The following is a 17,992-nucleotide window of genomic DNA, read 5'->3' on the forward strand; positions in this document are numbered from 1 at the left end:
CTATCATATGCCAAGCATTGTGCTGGGTGCATTGTGCTAGGTGATGGAGTGGTGAATAAGACCTGGTTCCTGATCTCTGGAATAAGATAGGAAAAACAGACATTGAGCAAATAATTCTGAAGCCAAGCTGAGCTAGTTTGAACTCCAGCTCCACCGCTTACCATTTGGTGACATTGGACAAGCTGTTTGACCTTTCTGTTCTGTAGTTTCCCAACCTTTTAAATGGGGAGAAATAATACTGGCTATTAGGATTATTAGGAATTAATGAATGAAAAGTGCTTAGAACTAAGCTTGGCATAGTAAACACCGAAGAAATGTCAGCTGTCGTTACTACTACAACAGAGCAGAAGATGATGCTCAAGTGCATAGACTGTGGCATCGTAGAATCATGGAAGGCATCCCCAAGAAAGTAGTTTTAAGTTGAAACTTGCAGGGTGAGCTGCAACCGGCCAAGTGAAGCAGGAGAGGAGAGCAGTATAAGCAGAGGAAACAACATGTGCAGTTTCCAAGGAGGGCAGGCATGGGCATGTGGTAGGGGTAGAGGGAAAGCCAATATGAATGGAGTTGAATTAGTGAGGGGAAGAGCAGCAGGAGATTTGGGGCTAGACTGGTGAATAAGGCGGGTGGTACAGGATTCCAAACTTCATTTGATGGACCTGGGTCTTTTAAGAGCAATGGGCAGTCACTAAAGGTTTTTAAGTGGTGGAGAGGTATGATATCAATTTGTCTTTTAAGATCACTCACCTGCCCTGTGGATTCTGAAGATGTGGAATTCTTTGGGATCATCATCTTCTTTAATTTGTACCCTCTACTCTTATAACCTAGGATCACATTTGCTCTTTAGGTGGTTTTACAAAATCAAAGGCTCATATTCAGGATCTCATTCCATAAGGCCTTACTTTCACCTCCTGGTTTTCAAGCTCCCTAAAGAATCAGATGATAAAAGCTTAAAGCATTATCCTACACACAAGACTTGAAATCCTTTAGGTTAGAAATCTGCAAATTCCAATAGTGTGGATTGTGACAGGTGATGGGGATGATAGCTTTGGGCAGGGAGATCTTCAGATAGCCTTGAGATCCAGTGGCAGTCCTAGCTCTCTGCTCTCCAGGTACAGACACCCTATATTATATGCCATTTGAGGGGTACCTGTAGGGTAAAAGACCTTTAAACCAAGACTTGGGTGGAGAGGCAATTTTCTTATGAGGTACCATGTCCTCACCCTTTTCCAGGAAGCAGAAACTGTCCTTGGAGTATCTCTTCCTCGCTTTCATCAGTGGCACTGAAATAACAGGGCAAGAGCTGGATGGATTGTAAGTGACCTGCTGACATTAGAATGACAGATCAAATAATTTAGTTTCTTCTAAATCCGGATTATGCTGCTGTAACTCCCAGGAACTATTTTTAGCACCCATCAGTCTTGTTCTAGTTGTAAGCATTTGTTGAGGTGTACTCACATGCACACAGACACACTGCTCAATGAAACACACACACATACACAAATGGAAGCAGGTCTGAGCATGTGTACACTCTCAACCTCAATAACAAAATCACGTCCAGGCCTCCAAACTCATAATGTCCCCAGTTTACCCATAACCATGCACAGTCACTTATACCACACTGTGGATCCTCTTTCCCTGCGCAGGCTGCCTTAGAGGCCATTTGACCTGCCCCTGCTTTCTTTGGGGTCTTAGTTAACTGCTTGGTAAGTGTTTAGGATCTTGCTGCTCAAATGAAGTGGGTTGGTGGGTGTTATGGATTGAATTATGCCCTCTGTGAAGATATGTTCAAGTCTTAATCCCAAATCCTGTGGCTGTAAACTCAATTGTAAATAAGATCTGTTTTTTTTAGGTACTGGGACTGGGTATTGAGCCTCATATGTGGGAGGCTGGCACTCAACCACTGAGCCAATCGGTTCCCCTGAGTTGGTTTTCCCATTTGTTTGCTTTTTTTTGTTTGTTTGTTTTTAGGAAGCAACAAGTACCAAACCCAGGACCTCCCATATGGGAAGCAGGTGCTCAACCACTTGAGCCACATCTGCTTCCTAATAGGATCCTTGAAGAGCATATTAAGATGAGGCCAGTGAATCATGGTGGGCCTTAATCCAATACAACTAGAGTCTTTATAAGCAGAGGACATTTGGACACAGTAGTAGTAGGAGACAGAAAGAAACTGACAGAAGGAGACAGGTGGCCAGTGACAGAGGTCAAGATTGAGTTATGGATTGCTGGCAAGCTACCACTAGAGTGCTACAGACTCCAGAGAAAGCATGATCTTGGCAACACCTTCATTTTGAACTTTCAGCCTCCAAAACCATGAGAAAAGCAATTCCCGTTGTTTAAACCAACCAGTCTGTGGTATTTATTATAACAGCTTTGGCAAACTAAGATATGGACCAATGACATTGGCATCACGGTAGGCTGCTAGAAATGCAAACTCTCGGGCCCAGTCAAGACCTACGGACTCAGAATCTGTCTTTAAACAAGATCCCCAAGTGATTTGTATGCACATTAAACTTTGAGATACTCTGGGCTAAAATATTTACCTTTCTCGGCAAACATAGCCATGGCTCCAACCCGAGCAGTTTTCCTTTGATCTGTTTTGTGTTAATGGCTTCCATAGAGGACTTTATAGAAGAAAGGACTCCCCTGCTAGGCTGAGTGCTAAATAGCTGCCCCACACTGCGATAGCCCTCAGGCTTTCAGGAGCCTCCTTCCTCTCAGCCTCCTGTGTGGCCAGCATTTTTCCATCTGGGATCTTCCTACATACCTTCTTGCTTCCTAGAATTTTCTCTTTGATTTCCCCTCCCTTTGTCTGGCTAAATCCCTCACAACTTTCAGAGCTCTCAGCTTTAACCTACCTCTCTTGTAGGCTCCCAATTCATCCTGAACATCTGTTTCTTAATGCTAAGCACACTGGAATTATGTGCTCAATATCTACCTTCTCCAAGAGATCATAAACCCTGTGAAATGAGGTGAGGAATCCTGTCTGCCTTGTTCCCTGGCACTTAATGGATAAAATATAAATGTATATTGAAAGAATAAATGATGTGGGAAGAAGCTTGGTCAAGAAGGAGGGTGAGTAAAGGTCATTCACTCACTCAGATGCAGAATACAGAAAACATTTCTTGAGTATCTACTATGTGCCAGACAGTGTTTTGAGCCTTGGGGATGGAATTAGATCAGGCCTGGTCCCTGACTTTAGATACTTACAGTGTAGCAGGTCAGGATGGACATGAAAACCTCTAGGCACAGGTGGCAGACTGAGATACGAAGGAAGGGCAGTTGTACCTTGTTCCCAAGATGCATCTCTAACACCTCAGCCAGGACTTTGGGTTCTTTGTTTCTCTCTCTTGAGGAACTGGCTTTTCCAAAGAGCTTTTGCAGAACGAAGCTTTGACCAAGAGAACATTCTGAATCTTGATTTTGGATGTTTCCTCTTGTTTTCTGGGGGTAAATTTCTCAAGCACAGATATTACTTTCAAAGAGTAAATCTTTATGCTTAATTTTCTCTTATAACGATACTTCTCTGTTTCAATTTGTTGGGGGAAATTCCTTGCCCTTCATTTCTTTCCAGAGACCAGATGAAGGATAAACCCAAATATTAAGACAAAACAAGGTCTTCATCCTCAGCCTTGGGGGCCTAAGGCAGTTTCTTCTTTTCTTCCCTCTTCTCTTCCTCCTATCCTTTCTTGTCTCACCTTCTTCCCTTCCCCTCTCCCCTTTCTAGGCTCTGGAGATTCAGCATAGTACACCTCTTTCCATGGCTTACCATCTATTGGAGGAAACGGATAATTAAATGAGCAATTACAGCAAAGTATGAAATCCCGTGAAGGGAAGGGCAAGCTGGAGGGATCTGCAGCCATCTGGAGTCTAGAAAGGCTTCCTGGGGGAAGTGACATTTAAGTTGAGACCTGTCAGAGCCATAAGAGGGGAAGTACCAAGGATTGGGGCCACCTGGGGGGAGGGAGGGGCAGTTAGAGTGGTGGGAGTATTCTAGGTAGTGCTTGGCGCATGCCAAGATCCAGAAGCAAGGGGGTGCAGAGCTTGTTTGGGGAACTGAGACCAGGACAGTAGTGACTGCGACATAGAGGGCATGAAGAGAAGGGGTCTGCAGGTGGGGACACAGGCAGTGTCCACATTGTGCAGATCTCAGAGCCACTGTAAGTTGTTCGGCCTTAATCCTGGGGAAATGGGGAGCTAATGATGGGTTTTAAACTGAGGAGTGACATGATCAGATTTGAATTTTGGTAATATTGTTCGTGTGGAGAACATATTCGTGGGATAAGTCTGAAGGTCGGGGAATGAGGTAGGGTGCTGTTGCAGTTGCCCAGGTAACAGATGATGGTGTTCTGGAGCGAGTGAAGTAGGACATGTACCACATTAGTCCTGGAGAGTGGGCTTAGCTTGCTACAGCACCCTTGGCCCTGCCCACCATTCACTGAGCCCTATCTCTTGCTGTGCCTGCACCAGGTCCTTCATCATTTTGATTCATTCAATCCTTGTACAGTCCTACAAAATGTTTTGCCTCCACTTGTCTAAAGAGGATAAGGATCGTGTCTTGTATTTCTCTCAGAGGGTCTGATGTCTACTAAAATAAGATGCATTTTAGAAAAGGGCTTTGAAAAAATGTAAGCTGCACTCATAAGGATGATTATAACTGGAAAGTGAATTAATGATTTACCCTGCCCCTGAGCCACCCTGGAGGAGGTCCTGACATTGGGCAAATTGGGAATGAGCTATGTGGAGGGATTTCAGAGACCTCAGAATGGTCCTCTGCCTAAAACCGCTTTCCCTGCCATGCTGCAGATATCTAAAATTCCACCATGGAGTCCTTGGCTAAAACACAAATCTAACTTTAACCTCCACTATAAAGTTAAGGGGTCACGAGTGTGTATTCACCTTGCAGATGCATAAAATCACGATCCATGCATGGCACTGGTGCCGATTTCTTGCCCTGACCTAGGTTTCTTTGCTGATTTTCTTCATTGATCTGTAGTCCTTGCAAAACCCACAGAAGGTAGGTGGAAAGGACTGGGGTTATTAGTCTCATTTAACAGATGAGGAAATGGAGGACGACTCTGGAAAGGAAGTGATGACTTGGCTGGGTAAATAGCAGAGCTGGGATGAGAACCCGGACACACGGGTCTCCTCCCCACTGCTAGGCTCAGGCCCAAGCCCAGACTTAGCTGACCCAACCCGAGTCTGGAGGTGGTGTGAGCAGAGGAAAAGAAGGGCACAGGCATCCTTCTGGCACATCGGGGCTGCAGTCTCTTTGGGGTGACTTTTTCCCAACCCAGGAACTTTCCTGGGGGTTCATTCATCGTATTTGCATTTCGCTCTGCCAATCGGATGAGAAAGTCAAGAAGCATTTTCTATAGGCATTTGTTTGTTTGTTTGTTTACTTAGATGAATGAGGAATGGACAAGCATCAAGGGTGGAATGTTAGGTCAGGAGAGAGGGAGGCAGGGAGCATCACTGAGATAGTACTAGCAGAATCTCTTCAGGAGACCTGTTAATTAAATGAGACCAATAATAATGACTTGAAACTGTTTTGTGGCAGGAAAGCTCTTTATGGCTCACAAAATACTCCCTTCTCCACCATTTCATTTAACCCGCTCCCATTTCTTTCTGATAGTTTTAATGACGGGCTAAAATGAGGTAATGATATAAAGTATGTAGTGTAAGTGCCATTCTATCCTTAGCTCCTCTTGTCTTCTTTTCCTCCTTCATCCCTCCATTGTATCATGTCCAGGTTTTAGTGTTCACATTCAAGATTTCTCCTACTTTTTGAACATTTACTGTAAGCCACACACTTGACTGAACTTTTAACGTGATTCATCCCATTTAATCTTCATAACAATCCTTTAAGGAAGGGAATATGGCCCCTCTTATCACGGTCCTAGAGAAGTAAATTTGCTAGTTAAGTAAACACGGTTAGTATGTAGAAGAGCTGGGTTTTGAATCGAGGTTGTCTCCAACTGCTAGTTAGTGCCTACTCAGTCTCCCCAAAGCATTGTCTCCTCTTCCAGCCTCAAACCAGTCTGGATTCCCCTCCTAACAAGGCTCTTTCCGCTTAAACTGTGGCTCCCAACCTTGACTACACGTTAGAATCTCCTGGGGAGCTTTGAAAACACTGAGACTCTTTTAGTTAATTGGTCTGGGGTGTGGCCTGGGTCCCGGGATTTTTAAAGCTCACCCCGGGACTCTAATATGCAGGCAGGGGTAAGAAGTCAGCAGTTGGCATTTGCCTCCATCTTTTCACAGGCTGACTAAGTTTCTGCTAAATGAGTGGATCTTAGACTCAAATGCCTACAGAGATCAGGTAGGTAATGTGAAAAACAGTTTAGTAGTAGTTTCACAACAGAGGAAGTGTGATAATAAAGGCAATTGGCTTTGACCTCAGTATTGGGAAGAAGCCAGGGCGTGGTGGGGTCAATAGTGAACTCAAAAGCCCTTATCCGCCTAAAGAGAAGTCACTGTAGTACAATGAGTTCTTGCTACCTGGGCCCAGTGGTGGCCAGATCTTACTTTTTCAAGAGAAGCTGGAAGTCAGTATTTATTATGGGAAATCGTCCATTTTTCAAATGTTGACGATCACTTTTAAAATATTAAAACACCATCTGGATTAAAGATGTTTAAGATTGAAATATACTTTGTGGGCTGCCAGCTTATGTTCTCTTCCTTATTATTTTTCTTTCTTTTTTTTAATTAACGTTAATAGAGCAGAGCACAAGGAACATTATACTAAAAAACTTAAATAAAACAAAAAACATAAGAGATTCCCATATAACCCACTCCCCACCCCCCCCAACCTCATCATTTTTGTAAATTGCATTTTTTGAAGATGTATGCATCACAAAAAAAAAATGTTTCATTAAAAAATATAAGAGGTTCCCGTATGCCCCCCACCACCCCACCCCACTCCTCCCACACCAACAACCTCCCCCATCATTGTGGCACACTTATTGCACTCTGTTAACACATTTTGGGGTGCTGCTGCACTACACAGATAATAGTTTACCCTGTAGTTTGCCCTCTCCCCCAGTACATTCATTGGGTTATGGCAGGATGTATGAAGTCCAGCATCTGACCCTGCAATATCATTTAGGACAACTCAAAATCCCAAAAATGCCCCCACATCACATCTCTTCTACCCTTTCCCTGCCCTCAGCAACTACTGTGGTCACTTTCTCCATCTTGATGCTAAAATTTCTTCTATTACTCATCATAATAGTTTTATAGTAGAATATCAGTAAGTCTACTCTAGTCCATATTTTATTCCTCCATTCTGTGGACCCTGGGATGGTGATATCCTCTCCACCTCTAGATCAAGAGGGGGCTTAGATTCCACATGGATGATGGATGCAATTCCTCTGCTTACAGGTGTAGGCACTCTTGATTCCCTGGTGTGATGGTTGACCATCTTCACCTCCCTGTTAGCTGACCTGGGTAAGAACAACGAACCAGAGAGTAGGAGTCGCCACTCTGCTGAGGGTCATGGCCTGGCTGGCACATGGGCAGTCCAGAGATTCAAGTCCCCCGAGTATACACCATCCCTAGCACCAACCACAGGTTCAGTAAAAGTGACAGAAGAGGCATGTGTAGAGAAGTCATATCTGAGCACAGCTCCATCACACTGAGGAGCACAAATTCCAAAGTAGGGCCCTCTGCCATGGCACAGAACTCCAAATCCATCTGCCATGACTATATACCCTGTGGATCTCCGTAGCCTTCAGGAGAACCAGTATTTAGGGTTGTAACTACTTTGACTTTTCTGGGGTCCTGCTGAGGTGTGAGTAAGCGCAACCCCTCTGATGACCTCCCAACTCTTTTTGGAAGACTCTTAGCCATGTAACCTCATTTGTCTTTGCCATTTCCCCCTTTTATTCAAGGTCAAAAAGCAGTTTTTAACACTTGATCCAACATGTAGGCTGAGATTTATTTTTCTTTATAAACTACTCAGGATCATGGTCCTTAGGATTTATTTATCTAATCTACCACAACACTCTTTGTGATGCTAATTTACATTATTTTTAAAAAAGATTTATTTATTTCTCCCTCCTCCCTAGTTGTCTGCTCTCTGTATCCATTCGCTGTGTGTTCTTCTGCGACCACTTCTATCCTTATCAGCGGTACTGGGAATCTGTGTTTTTTTTTTTGCATCATCTTGCTGTGTCAGCTCTCCATGTGTGCTGCGCCATTCTTGGGCAGGCTGCACTTTCTTTCGCCCTGGGCGGCTCTCCTTATGGGGTGCACTTCTTGCACGTGGGGCTCCCTTATGTGGGGGACACCCCTGCATGGCACGACACTCCGTGTGTGTATCAGCACTGCGCATGGGCCAGCTCCACACGGGTCAAGGAGGCCCCGGGTTTGAACGGTGGACCTCCCATGAGGTAGGCAGATGCCGTATCCATTGGGCCAAGTCTGCTTCCTGCTAATTTACATTAAATAACTTAACTTTTAATATAATAGTTACATTACATGTATTCACTTTAGAAAATGCAAAGCATGCATATGAAGCAAATAAAATTAGCGATAATCTTACTACCCAAAGATAAACAAGTTGTATGTCTTTATTTCTTTCTCATATATAGATCTTTATATAGGGGGCATGCTAAAAATACAGATTCTCGGCTGATTCTGTAGGTCTGGGCTGAGGCTTGGGAGTATGAATGTATATCAGCCTAGAAATGATTTTGACATACAATCAGAAGTGAGATGCACTTTTCTTAAAAAATTGGACTTTAAAAACTTATATTATCATGCAACTGTTCTCAGGATATTTAGCATTCTACATAATTAATGCTTATATAATATTTCATCATTTGAATGAAGAATAATATATTCTTTATTTTTAGACATTTACACTGTAAATGTTTTAGTATAACAATACTAAAATAAACATCTTTCTAAATGAACTGTTTTGTATACCCATTTTATTAGGATACATTCTTATAAGCAGAATTATTGGTAACAGAGACTATACATTCTTAGGCTTCTGATGTACATGGCCAAATTGCCTTACAAAAAGGATTAAAAAATGTTTGCTTTCTGTAGAGAGTATAGGGTTGTAGGTTCTTATCTGTGTGAAAACTGGGAATTACCTTCTGAAAGATCAATTTGGCAGGAGAGGGTATCTCTTACTTCCATTTGAATTTGCTTAATGCATATTAGAGAGGTTGAACATTTTTCATATGTGTTTTGGCTATTTATGTTAAATCAGCTCTTGTTTATATCAAGGGCATTATGCCTTTTTCTGTAAGGTGCTGCAAAGGTTTCTTACAATTTTAAAGTTACCTTTTAATATTTTAAAGATGTTTTTAATATTGATGTTCTAATTCAGTACAGTTAAATCTGTAGTTTTTTTTTCCTTTATGGGTTCTACATTTGATGTATGGGGGTTTATCCAGTTTCAAGTTAAAGAATATTCATGTACATTTTCTTGTATTTAAAATTACACTTTAAATTTAATTATCTAGCCCACCGCAAATCACTTTTGGTATATGATGTGAGCTAGGGCACAAACTTTTATTTGTTTCTTGTCTACTGGAATAATCAATTTTTTAATGTCTTTTTGAGTGAATTTTGTTAATTTATCTTTTCCTAGAAAATAATCTGTTTCAGTGAGATTTTTTCAAATTCATTTGCGTAGAGTTGTAGATAGTGCTCTTTATGGTAAAGAAAATCTTTCTCATTTCTAATATTTTGCATTTGCTTTAGCTTTTTTCTGACTTTCTGTAAGTACTTTTGTATTAAAAGGTCTTTGATCAATTTAGCAAATTAGTTTATCAGTCAATTAAATTAATTTTTACTTTTGAATTTGTTTACTTTAGTTCATACATCCTTTTTCTAACGTTTTGTCTTCAATGCTCGATCCATTTATTTTCACTTTTTCTTGTTCAGTAGTGCAAGCATGAGAAGTTATGAATTTCATTGTATGTACAATTTTGACTATTTTCTATATATTTTGAAATATAGTGGCCTCAAAATTTATTGTTCTTGAAATAATATGTAATAATGACTTTGATTTTCACTTTGACCCAATAATTTTTTGAGAGCGTTAATAATCTCTAAGGAGTTGGAATTTTAAAAATTTGAGACTCTTACTAATGATTTCTAGTTTTATTGTATTATGCTTTGAAATATGATCTTTACATTTATTTTTTTTGCAGTATATTGAAGTACTGGACCTGATAAACAGTTGATTTTTATGACTTTTTCATGAGTTCTAGAAGGAAACTGTATTCCCTGATCATAGATACCTAGTTTGTTAAAGCAACATAATTGATATTATTCATATCCTTCATATCTAAATTTTGTTCACTTTTTAAACCACATACTTAGGTGTATTTAATTATCTCACTATTATTTTTTTCTCCTCAATATCTATATAATTTATATTTTTCAAAGAAAATATTTGGTACATGAAAAACTAATATTTTCACTATCCATTATAGCATGATTTCTTATGTCTTCTTTTTTGAACTTTGAGTTCTTCTTTTCTTGTTAATAATATTGTGATCCTGATTTCAGTTTGTTTGGAGTTGCTTGCTGTATCTTTCTTCATTTCTTTAATTTTTAAGTTGTTTTTGGGTGTATGTTATTCATCTTTATTTATTTATTTATTTACTTATTTTTTGCATTTTCTGAGTTTTTTAATTTATTTTTTTAATTAATTTTAAAAAATATTACATTAAAAAAATATTAGGTCCCCACGCACCCCCCACGGCCCTCCCCCCACCCCTCCCCCCATAGCAACATTCTCTTCCATCATCATGAGACATTCATTGCATTTGGTGAACACATCTCTGAGCACCGCTGCACCTCATGGTCAATGGTCCACATCATAGCCCACACTCTCCCACGTTCCATCCAGCGGGCCATGTGCAAATAAAACTACAATGAGATACCATCTTACTCCCATAAGATTGGCAGCTATGAAAAAAACAGAAGAATACAAATGCTGGAGAGGATGTGGAGAAATGGGAACACTCATCCACTGCTGGTGGGAATGCAGAAGGATCCAACCATTCTGGAGGACAGTTTGGCGGTTTCTCAAAAAACTAACCATAGATTTGCCATATGACCCAGCAATTCCACTGCTGGGTATATACCCAGCAGAACTGAAAACAAGGACACAAACTGATATATGCACACCAATGTTCATAGCAGCATTGTTATTTATCTTTAGATAATCACTTTTCAATGCCATGAAATTTAGTTGTATTTCTGTGGGTATATTCACTTGGGGTGTTTTTGTCATTTAAATGCATTGTTACAATCTTTATTTTATTTTTATTTTTTTAGGAGGTACGGGGGATTGAACCTGAGACCTTGTACATGGAAAGCAGGTGCTCAACCACTGAGCTACACTCACTCCCCAAATCATTTATTTTTAATGTCTATATTTATTCTTCTTTTTTATTTTTCTATTATTTTATGTTTTCTTGGTGCTCTATTTTCTGTTTTTTTTTAATTGATCTTGTTTGATTTATGTTTTCCTGGTGATTTTTTGAATAGTTATGTTCTATTTATGATTACTCACTTGTTTTTTTTTTCTTTTACTTTTTCTTTTTTCTCTTTTGAAGTTCATCATCTTTAGACTTAAGGATTTAACAGGGGTGGGGTGGGGGGTTGACAGAAACAGGTCCAGGACTTTTGGCTTCTGGGGGCAGGCCCAGCTACAGCAAACATTGAGGTAAACAAAGGCACAGGTGGATTAGCAGATTTGGTCTTGAACGCAGGGTTAGGAAAGTGAAAATCCTTTGGGGCTGGGAAGTGGGGAGCAGTAGGAAGAAAGCTGTCTGAGGACCAGAAAGGGCCCAGAAGGCGGCAGCCCCCTATCCCTGGGGCTTGTGTTTGGAGGGGAAGGGAAACAGGTCCCTCCCTTCAGTGCTGAGGAAAAGGCACTTGGCTCAGTCTCCTCCTGTTTGTCTCCTCCCCTCCCTGGAAGAGATGGAGTCCTTATCCCCTGGCCCCTTCAAGGGTCCAGAGGCTGCTCCCTGTTGAGCCTCTGGAAGAAACTTTGCTGAAGTCCTAAGTGCTGGCAGGAGTAAGCCTGCCAAGAGGCCCCTGGTGCCGGACTCCGCCCGGACCGACCCTCCGCAGCAGCCAGGTGGAGCCGGCACATGGGGGCATCAGTCGCTCAGCTGCCACAGCTGCCGGTGCCCTGGAGTTGCATCTTCACCACATCGAAGGGCAGGGTCAGGAGGGCTGCTACTGTCCCTGAGATGGTGCCAGCTAAAAAGCTGACGCCCACGGATGTCAGATCCTTTGGCCTGAGCCCACTCAGCCAGCGCTCCACCAGCTCAAAGTTGAACCAGTACAGGGCTGCAAAGGGCATGTCCAGCAGGGCAGTGGGGTCCCAGTCTAGCCACAGGGAGCGCCAGCCACCCTGGGCCACTGCAGCCGGAGCACAGGGGCCCAGCTCGCCATAGGGCACATGCTGAGCCTGCAGCTTTGTCAGCACCAGCTCCAAGGGGCTGATCACAGTCACGGTGCCAGGGGGGTCAGTGCACCTCCCACCATGGGTACATGGAGATAAGAGGTCAGTGGGTGGCCGCCTAGGAAAGCCTGAGTTAGTCTTAAGTGGTGAAGCAGCCGGTGGTGACCAGGAGGCTGCTCGTGTTTTATAGCCTTCACAATGGCACCCCTGGTGCCAGTGAAGCGATGGGGTCCTGAAACTGGGTGGCACCGTGGGCACCATTTGGGCACAGGTACAGGGGCTCCGGGACACCATAGCAGTCCAGGAGGCACGTTCCTGTGGCTTTGAAAGAGGAGGACAATTTGGTGTAGGAGAGGCTTCAGAATTTGGAGGGAGGTACAATTCATTGTCCACTGAGGGACGCTGAGACTGCAAGCACACCTTCACTATGTCCAGGGGTGTCATGAAGAGCGAGGTGACCACAGCCCCCAGCCTGAGGCTGCCATCTGTGGTCATTCATATTGTTGTTTCCATCAGTTTGGGGCTGAGAAAGCAAGGCATTAACAAGGCGATGCTTACTTCCCGAAGACAGGCTGCCAGCCATCCTAGGCTCTTCTGCCACATGGCATCTGCTGGTTTCTCCCTTCTCTTCTGGATTTCCTTGCTTTCAGCTTCTTCTCCACCTATCTCGTATGTTTTTTGTTTGTTTGTCTTAAAGATTTATTCTTATTTGTTCCCCCCTCCACCATTGTTTTGTGCTTGCTGTCTGCTCTCTGTGTCCATTTGCTGTGTGCTCTCTGTGTCTGCTCATCTTCTCTTTAGGAGGCACCAGGAACCAAACCCGGGACCTCCCATGTGGTAGCGGGGAGCTCAATTGTTTGAGCCACATCTGCTTCCTTCTTACATGTTTTTGAGAATAAGGTCTAGTCTAGTCTTTATTTATCCAATTTTCAGCCAAGAATGAAATGGTATTCCTTTTTAAAAATTAGTGTATTTTTAATAAGCTACTAATATCCTACATGCACATCTCATTCTTTCTTAATATAATCTTGAGCATTACATGCAAATTATTTAAGTTAAATTAGTAATTTTTATATTCTATACATTCTATTTCAATAATAATTTTTCACATTTTATTATTCCTTTATAGGAATTCCATTTCTTTTTTAAAATCACTGGATACATGAAGCCTTTCTCCTTTTATTCATATAATTTTTAAAAAATCACACTGTTTTTGATATGATTAGATTTTAACCAAATTTATCTGGAAACCAGAGGACATTCTCAATCTGTATACATAATATATTCCATCTAAGAAAAATTTGTTTTTATCTTTGGCTATTGCTTCTATATATTTTTTTTTTTTTTGGTTATAATGCTATTATTTTCAGAAATAGTCTGTATATTCTGTTTAGTTTTTCTAGGAGGTACTGGTGATTGAACCTGGGACCTCATACATGGGAAGCAGTCATTCAAACCACTGAGCCACACCTGTTCCTCTATATTCACTTTTTATTTTCTCCCAATTTTCTCTCATGGTTTTTCTCTTTTCTCTTGCAGTCTGGGAGAGCTTCTCATATTACTGATGTGATTTTCTGTTTTATCAATTCTGCTTATTTACTGCCTCTTCTGTGTATTTTGACTGTATGATTATATTTTTCTTTTAATCTTTAAAAAATCACATCCATTTTGATTTATTTCCATCCTTTTATCTCATTGGGACATATTATATGTGTTATCTTTTTACTTTAGAAATCTGTCCTAATGGCTTACTGCCCATTTCATGGATTCCAGGTCTTTTTGCCCTTTGTTGAGAATACAAAACAGATTTCTGAATTTTTCTTCTGTGTTTTACAGTCGATTATTTCTGGAAATAAATTATTTCAGGAGTCTTTCGATATTGTTCCCTTTCTTTTGTTCTGCATTGTGTTTTTCCTACAGCCCATGATTCCACCCCCCCCCCCCGCCCCCCGCTACTTATCCTTGTAAGTCTCTCAAAACCTACAGTTTGTCAATATTCAGGGTGTGGCCTCCCTTGGCTCACTCCCAAGTGTAGTTGTGTGGTGATGGGTCAGCTTTATTGTGAGAGGGCAATGTGGTATGAATGGATCACCATCTAATTTCCAGCTTCTGAAGCATGCATCTATGACAGTGGTTCTTGACCAGGGGCAATTTTATGTCTGGAGACATTTTTGTTTGTCACAACTGGTGAGGGATGTTCGCTACTGGCATTAAATGGGTAGAGGCCAGGACTGCTGCAAAACATCCTAAAATACACAGGACAGTCCCCAACAACAAAAATTATCTGGCCCCAAATGTTAATAGTGCCAAAATTAAAAAAAAAAAACAACCTGCTCTATGACATTCAATGCTGCTAAGGAGAAATTTCTTCTAGCTCCTCTAGCTTCCTTTCTGATCTTCTGAATTATTAGCTCATGTGTAAAATCGAGTTTTCAGCATATAATGCCACCAGAGATTTTGTTTTTCTTTCCCAGATGTAAGTACTTTATATATATGAATGAAATGTCCCAGGGTGCTCTTTACCATTTCCAGCCTTCACTGCTTCTTGCCCAGAGAGTTACTATCTCCCAGAGGATGTAGAATTAGGGCATTAGAAGCAGTGGTGTGTGAGTTGGTAGATCAGGTAACTGTTCATTCATTCATTCATTCATTCTTTCAGTCTTTAGCGGATATTTAATTAATGCCCACTATGTGCCATGTACTGTGCTGTTGCTTCCCCACAAGGAAGCATCCATGTAACAGATAGGTGGCTATTTGGTGACTTGCTTGGGCCTCCGAGTCAGGGCAGATAGCAGGGAGATACTCTTTTAGTGTTTCAGTAGATGAAGTCTGGGTACCTTGAGATAAGGTTTTGGTAAGCATTCCCCTTAGCAAGACCAGGTACCTCACAACTAGCAAATGTGTCTACTAGATTCTTTTTGTTTTTCTTCTCCATTGAGTTTTGCATGTTTTTTTTTTTTTTTTTTTGTCCTCTGGTTATTTTAATGGAAAGTTGACAAAGGGGCTGCTAAGCAGATGTGTTTTTTAAAGTTTGCTTGATTTTTAATAAGTACATCTCCACCACCAAACTCTTAGCTCCTTGAGAGAAGGCACTATAATTTATCTATCTTTGCACTGCTCTTGGAATTCTGTACATAGTGATGTTGGACAACAATTTGGTGAATAATTAGATTTTATCTCCATTTATAGCATAAGGGCTAAGGAGAATTAACCAAACATCTCTTTGGAATTTACAGTGTGCCTGCAGTGGGAGTTAGTGATCTGGATCCAGAGCCTGGGTTATAGAGAATCTAGGCAATGTTGCCTGTAGATCCAGGGGAGATATTTTGGTAGTTACCACTGCAGAACATTTAAGCTGCTTTCCTTAACATCATCTGCAGGAAAGCCTGCGTGAGGACCAGAAGTAGCAGCTATAGCTACTCCTTTTTCTTTTTTTTGTATTTCATTGGATAGAAATAGAGTAACTCTAGGACCATCTGGCCAATACAAATATGCCAAGGCAGACACAATATATACTGGGATAGGTTATCTTTTTTTTTTTTTTTAAGATTTATTTATTTTTTATTTATTTCTCTCCCCTTCACGCCGCCCCCCCCCCCCGGTTGTCTGTTCTCTGTGTCTATTTGCTGCATCTTCTTTGTCCTCTTCTGTTATTGTCAGCGGCATGGGAATCTGTGTTTCTTTTTGTTACGTCATCTTGTTGTGTCAGCTCTCTGTGTGTGTGGGGCACCGTTCCTGGGCAGGCTGTACTTTCTTTTGCGCTGGGTGGCTTTCCTTCCGGGGCGCACTCCTTGTGCGTGGGACTCCTCTACACGGGGCCACCCCTGCGTGGCACGGCATTCCTTGTGTGCATTAGCACTACGCATGGGCCAGCTCCACACGGGTCAAGGAGGCCCGGGGTTTGAACTGCGGACCTCCCATGTGGTAGACGGACGCTCTAACCACTGGGCCAAGTCCGCCACCCAGATAGGTTATCTTTTGATAGCCACAGAGTACCCTTCCTCTTTACTGCCATAGTTTGGGACTCCCTCTTTTTTCAAGTGAGTCCTGAAGATGTTATAATCAACAGCATTGACATCTTGGGCACCTCAGGGATGTAGGTGTGGAGACATTCTATAATGTAACAGGCTAGATGATCTCTAGGGAATATCTGCAAAGCCCTTGGGCAATAGAAGCTGAGAAAAACAACTGGAGGGTGAGGTAGGTAAACGTCTTTCACCCAGCTGAAGGGGAGAGGATATGAGCATACACCTAGGCTTTCCAAGCTCTATGCCCCTGTGTATTTCCCTGTAAGAGGACCTATTTTAGGGCCTGCCAGGCCATTTCCCTGTGCCACAATCTCCAGATACCTCTCTTAATGGATATAACTTTGGACTTGGGGTTAGAAGCTCTGGTTCTAGTTTTGATTGCCATGTATCAGCTGTGTGATCTGGGGTCCTCTTCTGAGTCTCATTTGTTCTGCTGTGTAAGTGAAGATTTTGGATGGCAAATCCATAGAATTCTGCTTTTATGACATGGAGAGGCATTTTTTTTTCTTTCTTGTAGAAATGAGTTGCTGATCAGTAACTTTGGCAAGGTTGTTGAAGGCTTTGCCACCGCAGTGAGTGGATGCAGGTAGAGGGTCACATGAGCTACAGCGTCCATGTGCAAGAACAAAACTGCTTCTCTTGCTCTAAGCTTCGCTTTTTAAGCCCTCCCCTTCCCTCTACCCCTAGCACATTGAGTATGTGACTGACTCCACCCCCTGCCCCATGCGACTGGCCTGCAAGTTACTGAAAACCCTAAGGACCAAAGTCACCCTCATATGGTGGGGTGTTAAGAGACAGCCACCATTATAAAACAAATACTACAAGGATGGCACCATTATATATTTTGACATTATAGCAATGACCATCATTTATTGAGTACTTATTACATTTCAGGTCCTAAGGTATAGGTACAACAGTACTAAGGGCCTTACTTAACTAACAACAACAATAATAGCCAATACATATCAATACTTATTATGTACCAGGTACTGTTGCAAACACTTTGCCTATTATTTGTTTACTTTTTTTTTTTTTTAAGATTTATTTATTTCTCTCCCCTTCGCCCCCACCCCCTCCCTGGTTGTCTGTTCTCTGTGTCTATTTGCTTCGTCTTCTTCTTTATCTGCTTCTGTTGTTGTCAGTGGCATGAGAATCTGTGTTTCTTTTTGTTGTGTCATCTTTGTTGATGTCAGCTTTCTGTGTGGGTGGTGCCATTCTTAAGCAGGCTGTACTTTCTTCCATGCTGGGCGGCTCTCCTTACGGGGCGCACTCCTTGCGCATGGGGTTCCCCTACGCGGGGACTCCCCTGCGTGGCACGGCACTCCTTGCGCGCATCAGCACTGCGCATGGGCCAGCTCCACCTGGGTCAAGGAGGCCTGGGGTTTGAACCGCAGACCTCCCATGTGATAGATGGACGCCCTAACCACTGGGCCAAGTCCGCTTCCCTATTTTTTATTTTTATAGAACTCAAAACTGCTATTTGCAGTAGGTACTACTATTATTAGTATTTTACACATGA

General features: G+C 42.0%; 1 pseudogene; it reads right to left on the reverse strand.

The window, feature by feature from the left end:
* Positions 1 to 11,915: 11,915 nt before the first annotated feature.
* On the reverse strand, positions 11,916 to 12,940 carry LOC111766672 (mitochondrial glutathione transporter SLC25A39 pseudogene; annotated as a pseudogene).
* Between the last annotated feature and the right edge of the window lie 5,052 nt (positions 12,941 to 17,992).

This window comes from Dasypus novemcinctus, chromosome 2 (assembly GCF_030445035.2).
Source record: "Dasypus novemcinctus isolate mDasNov1 chromosome 2, mDasNov1.1.hap2, whole genome shotgun sequence".
Taxonomy (NCBI): domain Eukaryota; kingdom Metazoa; phylum Chordata; class Mammalia; order Cingulata; family Dasypodidae; genus Dasypus; species Dasypus novemcinctus.